Source organism: Athene cunicularia, assembly GCF_003259725.1.
Source record: "Athene cunicularia isolate RWA chromosome 2 unlocalized genomic scaffold, athCun1 chr2_part1, whole genome shotgun sequence".
Classification (NCBI taxonomy): Eukaryota; Metazoa; Chordata; class Aves; order Strigiformes; family Strigidae; genus Athene; species Athene cunicularia.
Window position 1 is genome coordinate 118,308,678 of NW_020799095.1, and position 17,389 is coordinate 118,326,066.

The window sequence follows — 17,389 nt, forward strand, 5'->3', positions numbered from 1 at the left end:
TGTATCAGTTACAAAGAGGAAGGATAAATTTGTACAATACCACTGCTTGTGATCATCTGCCCCTGCCTGGAGGGGAAATAACCTTCTTGTATGAAACTCTGGGAAACTTTTTCTTTCCTTTTCTCTATTTAGCAGTTACTTTTCTCAGCATGAAAAACAAATGCAGCACACTGTCACGTAATACACAGAAGGAGGAAAACTTCTCAAAACAGACAACACATTCTTTTAGAACAAAATGCAATTTACAGATATTTTACTGAGCTCTTAATAGCAAAGAAGACAACAATTTCTTGATGACTCTTATAAATACTTCTGTACAAACATGGTCCAGAAGAGCATATCAAAGAAAGAGAAAAAAAAAAAAGCGTCACATGCTCACAGATGGGTGCAAATTATAGTATAGACTAAATGCATTATGATACTTAATCTTCAACAAGAAATAATTATTACCAAGGAATTACTAACTATTCCTATGACATTGTATTTAGTCTAGAGTCATCTGATGTACCTAATTTTCCAAAAGGACTTACTATGGCAAAAAAGTGACCCACATACATACTCCTAGAATACCCATGTTTGTTCTTCTGAAAATAAACTGAGAAGCTTCAACATCAGTGTGTAAAACATAATGAACCATTAAAAGCACATTTCCATTTTCAAAAATTACTAACAAATAAATGTATTATATCTTAAATTTAATTTAAATACTGAAACTAGCTATCAAGCATCTATAATATCTAGGGGTATTTTTTTAAGGAAAGAATAATTATCTGATCACTAGTTACAGTTAAGATCAAAAATATAATTAGGTTGAATGAAACTTCAGTACTTCAGTGTACAATCATGGAAACTCCACAAAACTTCTTCCTTAAAAAAGAAAGCAGAATTTCATGCACTATTTCATTTGGCAGAGTATAACGTATTTGCTGTCAGCAAAGGACTTTTTTCAATGAAGAAAAAGGAAAAGAAACTATTTCCATTCATACAGCATTGCCCAGTTGATTAGAAGTATCAAGCACCGGTAGTTGTGTCTCAACTGTAAGCAACTGTAATACATTTAGTTCCTACAGACCACTGTATAGTGTTCCCAAAAACTCAGCTGAAATCTAGCAGACCTCCAAAACCACTGTTTGCTTAACATAAACTAACCTAATTATTTTGTCATCAAAATCAATAGTTATAGGCTAAAACACTGTATCAAGTAGGAAAGCTTTAATGTAAAACAAATCATAAAACACTGATAATGGAAATGTTTGAAAAGGCTCTAGGACTGCATGTATTTATGTAAGATTTGTGAATATATAAACACTCAGTTATATATGTCAAGAAAAAGGTGAGGCTCTGCGCACTGAACTAATCACGACAAAAACTACTCTTCCTTAGCACAAGTGTATTCCTACAAGGTCTTAAACCAGCTGGTTACAGCATATTGAACATCTTACCCAACAGCAAAGATCCATCCAAGACTATTAATTCATTGTAAGGTAAGATTCCCTTTCTCGTTTGTTTGGTTCTGTTTTTTGTTTGGGTTTTTTTGGTTTGTTGTTTTTTGGGGTTTTTTTTAAGTAGTTTCCAGCATTTTTGAAGTACAAGTTATTCCCTGAAAACCTTCAGCAGCTTTCTGTTACTAACACAATTATTACAATAACCTCACTACAATGAAAATAGCATATTTGCTATGATCAATGTACTGGCATCATTTGATGAGGGATTCTTCTCAACGTGGCAAAATTAATTTTGTTATTAAACTAGTTTAGGGAAGGTGTTCTTTAAATTATCACAAGGAACATAATTTCCTACAATACTAGAACTTTCAATCATCAAAAGTCCCAAAATCATGCTTCTCTTTTTAATTTCAAGAAATATCTCAAAGAATTGTAATATCTTATATAACTACTGCTACACTAGCATCAACACAAAAACTACTTCATGCATTGATCAACATGTATAGTGTAGTTTACTCTTTTATTTCAATCTGTTCAAATAACATGACACAATAAGCTCAGTATAAAATATTATGGTTCTTATGCAAGTAAACAAGACTCCCACATTAAGGTTACTGCTCCACAATACATTGCACACAGCTGCTCACAGCTTGTCCTCACACTGAAAAATATAGATTGAATTGGAATAGCAACCCTATACCAGGATTCCGTTGATTTTATTGACTTAGGGCACAGTATGAAAAATAAAATTTAAAAAAAAAGAAATCTGAGTTACCAATACTGACAACAGCACCTACAACCTGCCACTGCTATAGCAGTGGGAATCCTTAATTTTGTGGCTCATTGTCATATGAAAAGAAGCATGTGTCTTGGAAGCCAAGTCTGACACAAGAAGCACCCACAACACCAACCTTCTACTGCTAACCCCATTCCCAGCACTGTGGCAAGTACAAGAGATTTTATCTTCAGTTAATTATTTTTGAAGTTGAATGCCTTTTCCATTCTTTCCTAAGCATGTCGTGAAACACCAGGTGCAAAGTGAGTCAAAGTATCATGGCTTTATGGACATCAACTCATGTCCCCCATTGACTTTCTTAGGATCTATGGCAATTTCCAGCAGCTCAAGAACTGCTCTGGATGACTACTGGTTTCAGTTGGTCATTTCATAAGCACTTCCTTTAGACTAATATTTAAGCTCACCTCACTTCATGTACTCTACAAGAGAATTTGTTTTCTTAATCTATGAATGACAGTGCCAAAAATAGCTACAGAGCAAATAGTAACGGGTATAGAATAGTATGTCATCCATATGGTATCAACTAAAATAAATCCACTCATAGTCTGTTAAGTTTTCAAAACAATGCATTTGATTCTCAGATTTGTGAAAATTGGAAGTTATATACTTGTGTGTGATTTTACTTTTTACAAAATTAAATCAGAGAGTTAGTTATAAAAGCAAAACTGAGTAACAGCACAGACAAAAGGATATCTTGCATATAAAGCTAACAGAAAGTCCTTAGAATAAATGCAAATACACCTGTAATATTCTCTGGCCACTGAACTGCCTCTTAGGAGATTATCTCTGAGTGAAGATGACTCCTGGTACACATTTGGCAGTACTGTACCAAAGCAAACCTTTCAGAGTTATCCCCCTCTCATTATCATGGCTTAGAACAGGAATGCACCGTGACCATTTTGTGAGCAAAACCCCATTGTTTGCCACAGGGTTTTATGACTATTTTTAAACTATGCTTCAGTTTCCACCTAGGTAACTTTCAGAAATTAAAAAAAAAACCATGATAAAATTCATATATTTGCCAAAGACACAAGAAAGTTCTCCATAGAGCAGAGAATAAAAAATAAGGAGAACTGAGAAGTTTCACTGCTTCTAAATATACAAAAATGCATGTCACACACGGTTTCCTTAATAAAACAATGATAATTAAATTCTCTTATACTGTTTGTGCCTAATTTGTGAGATTATTTGAATAAAATGTCCCCTTTTTACACCATCTTGCTATTCCAGTAGTGTTCTTGACTCCAGAAATTGTAGGTTTTGAGCCTGATACTCATGATGAGAAAGAGCAGAGAGTATTTTCTAACAGATACTCTGTGAGCAAATATGGGTTTGGTACCTCAAAGCTTGACAGCTCTGATCTAATATGCTGATTTCTCCTCTACACACACACACACACACACCCCTTGGGCTACATCTGTAAAACTTAATAATCTTTTTTTTAAATCTCTTATTTGAACCACAAATCCTTCCTCTCATGGTAATACCCCTGACACCACCACATTTTTCTAGACAGAAATGTTCAAAATGTGCTGTTACACCAGGGTTCTGAGCCATCCTAACAGCTATTATTGAAAAGTTCTCGTGCTTTTGTTCCTTTCTTTGCATTCATCCTATCCTTTAGTGAACCTATTTAACTCTCTAATCTGGCATAAAATTATTCAACTTTTTTTTTTTTTTTTTTTAAGTTTAACAAACCGAATCAGTTCATCAGGTGAGAGAAGTTTTAGAGCCAGCAAGATGGGGAGACATGACAACCTAGCCAAGACTATAGAGATGATGACAGGAAAAAGAAAAAGGACTTTCCAGAAATCACCAGTTTTTTACCCCTACCAGATTAGCTCAGTTTATCTTGCCATACCAAACCCTACCACTCACCTGTTGATTCTTCTCCATTTTGCACAGATACGTTAAGGCTTGATAGCCCAAAAACTAGAAATCAGGCATTTCTGCTGTCAGGTGAGTGGATTTGTCTAAGCTAGACAACTCCTGTGAACCTCTACCTCTGCAGCCCTATGACTATCATCATCTTCCGTCTCTCTCCTACTGAAGGTGAAGAATCTCTGAATACCCCAAACAGCAGTTTCCAAACTGTAATCCATGGTTGATAGCCATGGATTAAGTGGTCTATAACTAGTCTGGTAGAACTGTATCACACACCATAATTAGAAATGCCTAAATTTCACAGGGTTACACCAATAGCCAGTGAAAAAAATTAGTAATGGGGGGGAACACCCTCGAAAACTTAGGGAAGCACCTTGGGATGAAGCTTCCTGGCCTGGGTCCTTGTGCAAGAACTGAAGAAAGCTCCCAGCACAGTTGATGGCCAAAGTAAGCCTCGTTCTTTATCTATGGTCTCAATGGTTCTTCTCCCACCTTCAGACAATGTGGCTGGACATACACTTCAAACTGGATAGTGCAGCAGTTATGGAAACTTTTGTAAGTTTTTCAGCAAAGAGGAAAAAAAACAGCTGTAACTTCAGTAATTTGGTTCAAATTGAGCTGCCTGGTTTCTATTATTTTTTGATTTCTTGCCAAGCATCTTTTTTTTTTTTTCCCTTTAAGCCAACTCACCAGCAACTCTATGTAACCCAGATGAAGAAACAGCTTCTTTATCACATAATCTCCATAAATGTGAAATGGTTTTAATACTTACCTCCAGTGGCAGTTACAACACAGAAATAAAGTATTATTATATATTAATCCCATTAATTTCTGAGTCAAAAATAACGTCCATCATTTAAATACAATGTTAAAATTAAATAATTCTACCCAATTTACTAAAAAAAAACCACCCCAAAAACAGGTAGCATATACTATGCATGTGTTTATATAGATATACACACATATATATAAAACTATAAAACATACATAATGTATATAATTTCTAATGCTGGTTAAAAAAAAAAAATGTCCCGAAAATGCTATTGAGTTGTTCTAAAAATCAAACCAGCTCCAATTTTATGACTAAATTTGATGACTCATTTACTTTTTAGGTTCCAGAATCTAAAAATGAGGAAACTGCTTTTGTTCCTGCTGAACACAAATGGAGTAAGTTGCATCTCTCACAAGAGAGAAAAAATTTTAATTGCTTCAAGTTTTCCTGAAGCACAAGTGGAAGCAAAGAGAAAAGCTGCCGTATCTACATCTCCGTGCAACTGCAGTTCACAGCTTTCACCGAGTTAAGGTAATGCTCTCATGAAAGGTAGGGTATGAAGAAATTCTGACTACCTACAAATTAAAGGAGGTAAAGAGAACTTCACACTTCACTACGCACCTCTTCAAAGTGCCCTGAACACCCCTGTGCCACGTTTACACCCTCCTCTATTTCACAGAGTACTGACCCACCTCATCTGCTCCTCCAGTCACATGAGCACTACTTCTCCCTTTAGTCACTTTTTGGGAAGCTAAGGGCCTTTTATATGATTGCTACCTGACTGGTTTCTAACCAGGCAGGCCAGTTTTACTGCTGTCTTAATGACTGAAAATGACAGGACTGAATTTTCCAGTTTTCTGAGTAGCCACTCCACCAGGGGATGTGTGGAAATGTGGGTGCACATGCCTGGCCATGGCCCTGCAGACTCCCAGCTCTTGCATCACATCTGTGCTGTACCCTTGGCGTGGCTGGCACCACTGCACACGCACAGGGCATCTGAGCATGCAAGCCAATCATCTTTAGATGCTTTGGGTTTTTTTTTTTACTAACTGGCCAGCTGACATGCCTAACTCTCTATTTTTCTCCTCTTGCATGTCAGCAGGACAGTCAGCTTCCCATTCCCATCAATAGCCTGCAAAAGATTTTGTAAATCATCCTTTGGTAACACCAGAGCTTCCCACATCACATTTCTACCTCCTCTTTCACTCCACTTCCCATGCACTCCAAATCCGCATTCCCATCTATCTTCCTTCTGTTCAGGAGGTAGGTCTTTCAGAGTGCCAACTTTTTGAGCTGCACTAGGAGGATGGGCAAAGAGGGAGCTGGGGATATTATGCTGGAAGGTGTTAACGGCCACCATCAAATGGTTCTTTGATCTCCAGACAATTACAGAGCTGGGCCTGCTAACCAGATGCAAGGGGCTCCCTCTTTCCCCCATTTCTTCCTTCTGCATTCCAGACGGACTGAAATGCCATCAACTTGAGTGCAAGGCCCTATAAACCAATTATAGGTTTATTTTGAATTTAAAAAGAAGGACTATTTTTGCTTTCATAGGAAAAAATGTCAGAAAGAGTTTAAAAACCAACAGGTTGCAAGTCTCTCTGAAAGAGACTCTTGTAACAGCTCCTGTCTGCTTAAGAGCTGTCTGAAAATATGCAATTGCTGAAGTTTAACAACACTTAAAGTTCCTAAAAGTTCTTATCACAATCATACATAAGAGAATTTCTTTTAAAGCTAGAAATACTAGACAAAAAGCGTTAAGAGATTGTTTTAGTGCTTTCTACTAATTAGTACTGCTTTTATTATACAGGACAAGAAAATGACATTTTTTTTTCCTAAACTGGCAGTGAACAGCCAATTCAGTAATCTGCGTTTTTGTTTTCTATGATAGGCAGTGGAAAAATCTCTTTCATTTATTAGGTCTACAGAGACCAGAACTGGCCGGGCGTCAAACCTGCTTTGTAAAAGCCCAGATCCATTCAGCCATGTGTAGATTCCATAATTCTTTACAACCTGTTATCAGTATCAACTTCACAAAAGATGAACCTTTGGTGTCTTCCAACTAGTGTCACTGCAACCCTTTATAACAGGAAACAAAAACCCGAACTGACAGTTCAACACAAAGTAAAAAAAACCCACCTAATAGCAGTGCCAAATTAAATTCTTATTAAAATCTAATATCTCTTTTTTTTTTTTCTTTAAACTAGATGAGCTTTGCATAAATATAGAAAACAAGATCTCCTACAGTGGTGGATAAGCAAGCTGGATAACTATTTAAATTTTAATAGCTGATTGCTCCAAGACCCACTGTGTGTACCTACGCTACTTAAAGTGCCAGTTTCATCACCTCACTTGTGATTGCAGGGTAGCCAGAACCTATCATGAGGACAGACAGGACAAGGCCTTAAGCTGATGGGTGCTGATGGCAACCTGAGACAGAAAAATAAACTAAACTTTAGAAGGATGGGGCTTTCAGGAAGGAAGAAAACTACCAGAGGAGAGTGATTGACTTGCCTTTAACAACAGCAACGATAGATTCCTAGATGGCTTTGATGAACTTATTAAAATGCGCTGCCTTATTAAAAAGGTACTTCTCACATCAAATCAGGTGCACACTATATATCATCCAGAAAATAAAAAACACTTCAGTTTTCAGTAAACAGACCCAACATCACATTCTTATATTTTCTATAGCAGAAGTTTATAAATAACAACATCCACACCACTTCTTAATCTCAGACTTCAAAACTGAAATAACTAATTAATCATTTTACTCAACTAAAATATTCTTGCTATGCTAAGACTCCTCTGTATCTGTCTATAATGACATTTCCTTGAATTTCCCCCTTTTTTAGCAATGGATTCTATTGCATTCTTTTAAGAGAAAAAGCACTGCAAACTAACTGACAAATGTTTCCCACAGTATTAGATACTGTAAACAATTATTTTACCATGAAAACAAGTAATTCTTGTGAAACATTTGGTATGCTTCACATAAGCTAAGTCTAGTGTCCTCATTCAATACTAGGTTTGCAATGCTGCAAGCCTGCATATGACGCAAACGTGAACATTAACAGTCTTAACACCCCTCCACAAGTTACATATATTTATCAATGCAGATAAACATGCAAACATGCACATGATTTTCTTCAAAGTTTAATAAAATCTGCAAGGTCTTTACATCTCGTGAAAGTATGTGTGATTTTTATCACCACCACACAAACGGTCCTCTTTAATACTCCTCACTATGCAGTCCGCAGATCACAGGAACACAGAGACTCTGAAGTTAAGTTTTATTTGCGCGAGAGCACAAGGAACATTACACACCACCATTTCTCATATGGAGAAAGAGAGAATCTGTATTCCTCACACACAGATTCACCACGATTCATACTTAAGCTGTAATTTGCTGATAGCCTGGGGGTAAGGAGTAAAAATTTTCGGAAGTAAATAAATGCAGCAAAATACAAATGAAGCAAATACAACGTAGAAACGATTTAGCACCGCTTTAGGAGTACAATGTACAGAAGTGGCTCATCTACTTTCTAGAAATCTGCTGCAAAACATTCAAACTCTCCTAATCTTTGTCACTGGCTTGAAGCAAAACAGCTTTGTGCTGCCTCTAAAAATAGGGAGGCAGTAGTGGGGGATGGGAAGGGGAGAGAATAAGAAAAGTGGGAGTGAGAACCGATACACCATACTGGCATTAATTTATAAAAAGACAAGTGAATTGTATTCTTAGACTATGGCTTTTCTAACAAAGTCAGGCACATTCTCAATTATCAAATAAAAAAAGGTCATCCTGTACTTTTTATTTTGTACATGCACATGCAAAGGAAAAAAAGGAAAAGTTTTGTTTCATCTGTTACCAAACGCACCATTCTGTAGTCAACACTTTTAATGAAATACAGGCCAAAGGATTAGTCAGAGCAGATTCATGGAAAACAAAGGAAATCTGTATGCAAATACAAGCCTATCACGGTAACTAAACCCAAGAATGAATCCTGCTTGAGTACCTCCAAATACTATCCTGCAAGGCTCCCTGCAATGGCTTCCACTCACCCCAGCTCCACAGCAATTAGCAGCAACTTCAGTAGCCACTGCCCTGAAGACGACTAATGATACTAATATCATAATTAAAGCACTAACTTAAGTATTCTACATGTGCCAGAAATAGAGTCCAGATGTGTTAAAAGTCCTTAGAAGATTCTGTTCATTTTTGAAGGGAAGGAGAAGACAAGGACCTGGTGGGGAAGGCAATAGGTGAGACTACAGGCTATGCTACAAGGCTGCTGCAGAGCAATTGCCCACCTATAGGACAAGTGTTTTGAAAGCTAGGGTGTTACAAACAAGTGAAGAGTCGTGCTTGTCACCAGAAAATCTCAGCTGTCGTGAGAAGCCAGGGTCTGGAGCAGCACAGTCCAGGTGCGTGGAGCAGCACCAATGCAGCATTGCAGACCTGGCCTGGCTGAGGTGGAATCGGCAACCCAGCACTTTCCATGGCTTAACATTAGGCCAATCTCAGTTGGGCTTTGTGTGAATAAATATGACTCTAGGAGTTCTTCTCAGAGGGTTATTTTTAAATACCTGACCATATGAGCTTCCTTGGAATAGGAAAAAAGGGGAGGCAAAACTAAACAGTCATTACATATATGTTTAAATATAACATTAGAAAACCCACAAGATATTTAAACTGACTAGAAATGTTCACTTTCATTTTAATTTTAAAGTTGGCAAAAAAAAAAAAAAAAAAAAAAAAAAAAGAGGTTATATTCTGACCAAGATGCAGCAGTCTGGAGTTTCTAAAACCAGTCTTTAAAACAGTTCAGAAGAGATGGGGGGGAAACTTGCTCCAATTTTCTTACTTAGAAACAGCAATTTGGGTTTGAGTCCTTATTCAGATATGTGCTAAAGTCACTCAGAGCTAAAAGAGAAAGCTCAAGTAGCAAAGGCAATAGTAGTATGCAGCTATACAGAGTTCAGTTCACAGCAGCAACATCAACAAATAAGGTCGGGAGGTTTGACCCTGAGTTTTCTCAATACTACTTTCCCTGCAAGAAGCATCTGCACTAATGCCAAAAAGACACTTGTAAGTCTTTATCTACTTCTGCTTCCAAATATAGACATAAACATGTCTAGGTCTATGCAAATTATCTCGGAATATGTAGTAGGATGTTCAGAGAACACATGGTCACAAGCACCAAGTATTATCAAGATAAAAGGCTCAGACCCAGACAGAAAATACTTACATCTAATGGCACATTTTGGGAATAACGATACTGTTTGACTGCTGGGGATCTAACCTGTTAATATATTTAGAATCACATTCCATAACACTACCTAATATTACAAAGCAAGCAACTACTTGAAAACATGCTTTCAGTATATAAGAACTGTATTTTTATTTATAAAGAAAAGTATCTGTTCATCAATTAATCTCTAATCAACCATCCTTTCTGTTTATTTGGGATCTTTTGGGCTGTCACTATCAATAATGCCTGCAAAAATTTGCATAGCTCTGCCACAGTGCTGGTTAATTATCCATTTGCTGAAGTTCTAAGCAAAATTATTTTATTTGTCAAACAAAATTGTCTTTTTAGTAGACTGTTTTGACAATGGAAGATCAAAATTTAAATATTAAAATTACATATGATCTCAATATATGACAGTATTAGCCACTGAAAGAATGGTACTTCTTCAGGTGTGAGTGTTACCTTTCACAGTTACTATAATTTCTTACTCCATCTTCTCTTGGCTTTCAAACTTTGGACTTTCATATCATTAGAAAAAACTGATTTTTTGGTTTCAAGAAAAATACACTCGCCCTGTGTCTTGGAGTGGAAAACATGGATATACTAAGCTTTCTTTTGAGTAAAACCCCTTAAAAAAACCCCACAAAACAACTATCCCTTTCCCCAAACCTACAAACAGAAGAAAAACACCAGAAAGACCCAACCCCAAATGATACCGGTTAATACTTACAGGTTCAGTCATTTTAATATTTGAATATTCAGTACATTTTAATTCACTACAAGTACATCTGGATTTCTGGAACTGCAGAGCTTCCCTTCACATGGCAGAGCACAAAAAAAATATTCTGTGCTGTTTCCTTTCTGCTACATAGAGGCCATATATTTGAAATGATCTGATAACTCATTTCTGGTTGTGCACAAGTACTGAAGCTCATAAAGTTTTTGATTGTTTATTGGAGGAGGGAGGAAGAGGTACATTGACTTTTAACCAGACTCTGTGACACTGTATGAATTTTTCCTACAGTGGCTGTTCTTAAATGTTCATTTCAGCTCCAAAGCAGCAATTTTCTTTCTGAGCTTACAGGATTTCTCTCAAAGTACACAACTTAAAAAACTCCAAACAATCAAACACAAAAAAGAGCATGAGCATTCACACCACACCATGTGTGCACTAATCATCCACAGAGACAGAATTACATTATTACATACACTTTTGTATATCATCAAGTTCTGTACTTACTCATATTTGCAATACACCTACAGGTCCTAGTCGTGTCCCAGAACCCTTCATCTCAGGCAATGAACTGAGGCTGACAGGGGAATGAAATATTTAATATTTACAAAAGAAGATATGGAGTTCCAACCATAAATTAGCTTTCTTCAGAGTTGTTTAATCCCTTGGTATTTATAACCAGTTAATTTAGCGTGAGTGCAACCAAGTATTTGCAGGAGACAAAAGCCATTAAAACCATCTGCAAACAGCAAGTGGAAATAAATGATCCTAGGGCTACTTGTATCTTGAAAGAATCTTCCTTTCTATCCATATAAGTTTCCAGCATTCAAGAGAGTTGAATTATAAAACCGCAAGAGGAAAAAGCACAAAAAAACCCTCACAAAATACCTTAGCACCATCAAGACCAGGTTTCACATGATAGTAAGGGTTAACATCGCATTCATTTTGTTTCCATGTTAACATACACACACACACCCCCCGCAAAAAAAAAAACACAAAATCAAAACCAAACAGAGTACAGGAGTAGAAAATTAAGCTCTTGAGTTACAACCTACCTTAGCTTGCCTGAGCAAATCAGTCTCCTCACATGGATGAATTATAATGCATTTAACCACACACATGCCCTTTTCCAATTGTGCTGCTCTCTATACTTCACTACGATATTCACTATATTCAATGTTTTGTCTTACTTTCATTGCTCATTGCATAACTGCACACACCATTTATTGCAGTATTCAGAAGTGTTCAGTGTTGAGTATTATTTTCATAAGAGAACTTTATATGAAGTTCATCAGTAAGTTGACCTGCTTCACTTACAGCATCATTTGCATTTAGGATCAGCGTTATGCCTGCTTCCAGCATCAGCAACAGACAGTATATAAATGTAGGTAGCTATTATGGAAACTTAGGCCCCTTTTTCCAAAGTACTTGGGAAATATATTTATTTAAATATTCAAAGCACATCATCTCCTGACTCAAAGTACAGCTTCTCCTTGAGAAGACTGAGCACTCAGCACTTTTGCAAGTCAGCTTAAAGCCGAGCACATGCAAGCAAGATGCATATTTAGTGCCAACCTCCTAAAAAGCTGAGTGACATGCAAGCATCACACAAGAAGTAGGTAGCAGAGCCCAGGGCAGATTTCAGTTCTTTATGGACACCTTGGTCAGGAGACTATTTTCTAACTGCAAGCACTGCCCTATTCCATTCTCGCCATCCATTTTCTCCTACCAGTAAGACAGCAATCCACCAGCACCCCTATGAGGAATGAATGGGTCCATGGTATGTGCTATAAAAACCTGGAGCCCAGTAGTAAAATTGTATGCAAAGCCGAAGCCTGTGGCATGAAGCATACACAGCCAGGAAACTGAGCTACACCTGCACAAATAACCTGAATTTTGGCTTTTTTAACTTCTGGGTCATAGCTTTTGCACCTTTAGTATTCTTTCAGTATTTTTGGTATGTCATTTATTGTGTTTTGGAAAAAGCAACAGCAACAATAACAAATCATCACTTGGCATCATAACTTTAAGCATGATGAAGAAAGGGTGAGTGAATATCTCACAGTCCCAGAAGAAATCTCCAGTGCCTCGAGCATACAAGGCAAGCAAAAGCAAGTAAGACAGTCACCTTCTAATACAGGTTCATTACACAGATACTATGAAGAGCAGAAAGATGGTAAGTCGTTAATCTTTGTTTTCATTCCTAAATAAGACTATTTTCTGAAACTATATGCCCCCTGACCCCTCATCAGCACAGCATGAAGTACCATCATGTTCTGCTGAGCATAAAGTGTCTCCAGCTGTTCAACCCAATGTAGTTCTCCCTTCTCAGCCCCAGTCCCACTCACCAGCCTCCTGGCGAAGCACCACATCCCCATCCAGAATAAGATGGGAGCTGGAGAGCTGGCAGAGATAGTCTATGCAGATAATGCATTTATTTTGCAGAAGAAAATAAGTGAAGCACAAGTATACTTGTTAAGGACAACATCTTCTAATGTTTCATATACTGACGTCAAAGTATCTTAAAGCTTCCACCCTGACCAAGTTTGCTTGTTTTTTCATTGGGACAGAACAATGTGCATTACAAAATGTTATCATTCTTTTTGGGTTTTTTAGAAAAAAAACAAAATCTTCACTCCAAAGCATACAGTCTGCAGAACTGTTAAAAAAGGACACAATAAGGTTTTAACCAGTCTCATTCACAAAAGCAGCTCGAAATTTTTCACTGAAAAATACAGACCAAGTATCTATTAATTCAGCTTTAGGTAGACACCTACCACAAAAACTTCATAAAGATGGAAGCAACTGGAAATCAGATTTCATATTCATATTGAGAGCTGTCAGCAGAAAATACAGATATGAATACTAATAATTTGGCTTAAAATATTACCTTCTCCAACTCTTTGCCCCTTTTATGTGGGTTGTCAGCTTTACAGGCCAGAATTTTTATACATTGAGTTTTTTATATATATATATATATATATATGTGTGTGTGTGTGTGTGTGTAAGTATACAGTTCTACATGTTTATATATCTTATATATAAATAGGTTTATATGGTTTATATATACATAAAAGACTACAGCCAAAATTTTATTTAAATATTAACAAATCAGACTTTGGAGAGGAGGGGGAAGGGAAGACAATGTTTTATAATTTAAGTAAATTAAATGTGAAAGAATAAAGCATCTGTTTTGGAAAAGTGGGCATTTACTGAAATACTTCTCAACTAAATGTCAAATCTATTAAAAATATACTGCAATGGCAGCTCTCGTTCTTTGGCATCCTATTTGTTGCTGAACTGTTCATTTATGGACTACTAGCACAAGTCTGAATACAAATGTAATGTGTAAATTACACAGCCCCAATTCAAGATGTCTGTGAACTAAAAATAATAAAGTAATTCAAGTCTCATATGAAGAGCCAGATGTTTATCGTGCTGGGGAGCTGGGGATTTCATATGCTTTCCACCTTCCCTTTTGGGTTCCTCTTAGAAGGACACTCACGCTACTAATGTGTGTAGTAAACAAACACCTGATCACATTACAGACCACAGATTAGTAAAGCAGATCTGTTGTGATCCAACAATCTTACTACAGACAATAAAACTAAATTAATTTTTGAATTAATCTTTGAAGTAGTGCTTCTCTTCATAGAAAGACATCTGATCTTGATTAAAAATTGCTGTGAAATCTACTGCCATATATGGCAATGTAATGTTCTGCTGTTGTTATCCTTTCTATGAAAACTTGCACCTTTAGTTCTGAATTAAATTTATCTAGCCTTCCTGCCCTTGGTTCTGCTTATAGATTTGTTTGCTTAACTTACGGGCCTGATATTGCAGAACTGTTCGTTGTGTAGGAACACAGAGGCAGGCAAAGGTCATCTCTTTCAACTTTAGCCTTGTCTTTTTGAAGGGAAGCACACCCAGCTTCTCAGCTCCTTCAACTCTTTTCTGATTTCTTTAATCAAAAATATCTGAATTGGAGCAGTTCCAATTTATGAACCCAACTTATGGATGCCAGCAAACTAAATAATTACCATAGCTTAATACAGAAATTATACAACATCCTAACTACTGCAATCCTCTGTTCTGTGCTTTCTGTTTACACAACCACATTTGTATCGGTCCTTTCCACCAGGATTTTTTGGGAACTCCTGGATTCAGGTGATTATTAATCATCACCCTTCCAACAGCCACCTTTATTATTTTGTTGCTGGATGCAGGCCTACATACTGTATTCAAATGCACATTTTGTTAGCTTGCTGCCACTTTGTCAAGTGATCCATATGGCTCTGTAGTGGTTGGTTGGTTGTTCTCTTCACTGTTCATAATTTCAAACACTTTAATATCATTCATATATGAAAAAACCCTGCAAAATTCTATTTTGTATCACAGAAGTCAAAGTGACCAAATAAGCCACGCTGTTTTCTGATAAAGTAGTTGCTCAATAATTCCTCATTTAGAACATGTTAATGTAGTGCATGTGTATCACTGAGTTTGTCTTGTTCTAATTTTTTTAAATTCTGTGCAACACCAACTCTAACTACATGATCTACAGGGCCATCTAAAAATGTAACCAGAGTGAATGACAGTCATGGTTCTAACTATACCTTGAACCCCTGCAGTATCCATATCCCCAACATCTGCTCTCTCTGTATATATGTATTTCACTTGAAGAATGACTGGGACATAGCAAATGTGATTTTTTAAAAAAAAAAAAAAAAAAAAAAAAAGACGAGATTTAAGGAGCTCTTTTAAGGAAAAGAGAGTCTTGATTCTTACTTTTTGTTCCCAGTCTGTTTCTGTTTTGTTTTTCAGTAGCTCTGGCTTAAAAGAACAAAACAAAAAATATTTTTAAAAATGCATAAGGAAACATTGTACCGTCCTTGCACACCTACCGCTAGGGAGAGAAACAAGCTGGACAGCAGCCTCTGTACTTAGTCACTTAAAGTTTATCTGAGCTCTGTTTCTGGAACATATTGTGTCTTAGCATATTACATGAAAACTACTAATTGTTCTCCAGATAAGATCAGAAATGATCTTGTCAAATAAACTATATTAGCTATCATTAATTATATTGCTATGTTTTAATTCCTGGTTAATCAAGTCCTTGGTCAGCCTTTTTGAGATTTTATCTAAGGTTGGAGTCAGGCTGTTAAGTCTAGAATAAGCAACTCATTCTGCCCAAGACAATATTAAATTTCTTCCAGGGATATCTCAGCTTCCCACATGTGACAAGTTTCAGGCGGTGGGGGTGTAGAATAAAAAATAAAAATCAACATTATCAGTACAGATAGCTCTGCAGATAATCCCATGAAGTTATGGACAGAAGTTGGCAAACTAACCCAGTAGGCCTAACTACTCTGCTGCTTCATAACCTCCTGAGCCAGAACAGGAAAGGCAAGTCTTTCATCATCAGCTCATGGTATCAAAACACAGTTGTTTGGGTTTTTTTTTTAAAAAAAAAAATATGAGAAATATATTCTTAGTTTTCTGTATTGTTAATTGCTCTGTTACATTTTTCTCTTTGGGTTGCTTTGCTTTTTCTTTTGTTACTTTCTACAATCACAAGCTTCTGATTTAGATTAGTCTTCTTCCCCCCTCTTTGATTTGTTACACACCATTCCCAAACTGCCTTAATTCTCTTCATAATATTGAAGGTTTTTAAACCATCATTTTTCATCTGCCAAGTGTTGGTTTGTTGTGGGGTTTTTAAAGCAATTATTTTTCAAATAATGTGACTTATCATTTGTGTATTTCACACTTTCTACAGTGTAAAATATGCAAATATACACAAATTTTTGTGTGCCTAGCTTTAGATATGTACTTCCCTCGACCCCCAACTGGTTCAGACTTGATCATGCTTCGAAACTTGCGCATTTTTTCACTTGTGTGTTCAATCTTTCTTTATTTCACACAATGGGATGCAATGCCTTTTTTTTTTTTTTTTCCCTCCAAAATAATTTTACTTAGTTTTCAAAGATACATTAAATACCTAAATTTTGTCAACATTCTCTGTGGAAATTCTCTGTAGTAGCAATTCCATGAAAACATGGCTGGTTTGGTTTGCTGATGGCATCAGCTAGGAACAGAAGCACTTTGGCTTGGAATGGCTGGCACCCTGCATCTTTGCTCGCCAACTCCAGTGTATCTTACCTACCCTAGTCTGTTTCCATCATTACTCCTCATGTGCATAAAGATCTGCCATGCATAAGAAGGGCATTATTAAATTAGTATCATACTCTGTCTCTGACCCATATAACTTTAAAAAGAAAATCAAAAGCAAAAAAAAATCCTTTATTTTTCTTATTAATAAAGTGAATAAAACAGCAAAGTAGGACAATGAAATAGTTTCAGTCCACAACTTATGAACAACATGATATAAACAAGAGCCATACTGATCCCTTTCATTAATTGGGTACAGAGTAGAAACAAGGAAAAATGAAGCTATGCTCTCTCAGTAGAAAAATATTAATTTTAAAAAGATATTATAGCAGTTAAGAC

General features: G+C 36.5%; 1 protein-coding gene across 8 annotated transcripts in view; it reads right to left on the reverse strand.

Moving 5' to 3' along the window:
• Positions 1-17,389, reverse strand: part of NCOA2 (nuclear receptor coactivator 2) — a 187,879-nt gene that overhangs the window by 128,030 nt on the left and 42,460 nt on the right. The window contains exon 1 of one of the 8 annotated variants that reach the window (XM_026841603.1): positions 13,660-13,679. The exons of the other annotated variants lie outside the window; for them this stretch is intronic. The gene's annotated coding sequence lies outside the window, so the exon portion shown is untranslated. Of the gene's footprint in view, positions 1-13,659; positions 13,680-17,389 lie in introns of those variants that run through there. 8 annotated transcript variants of the gene reach the window in all.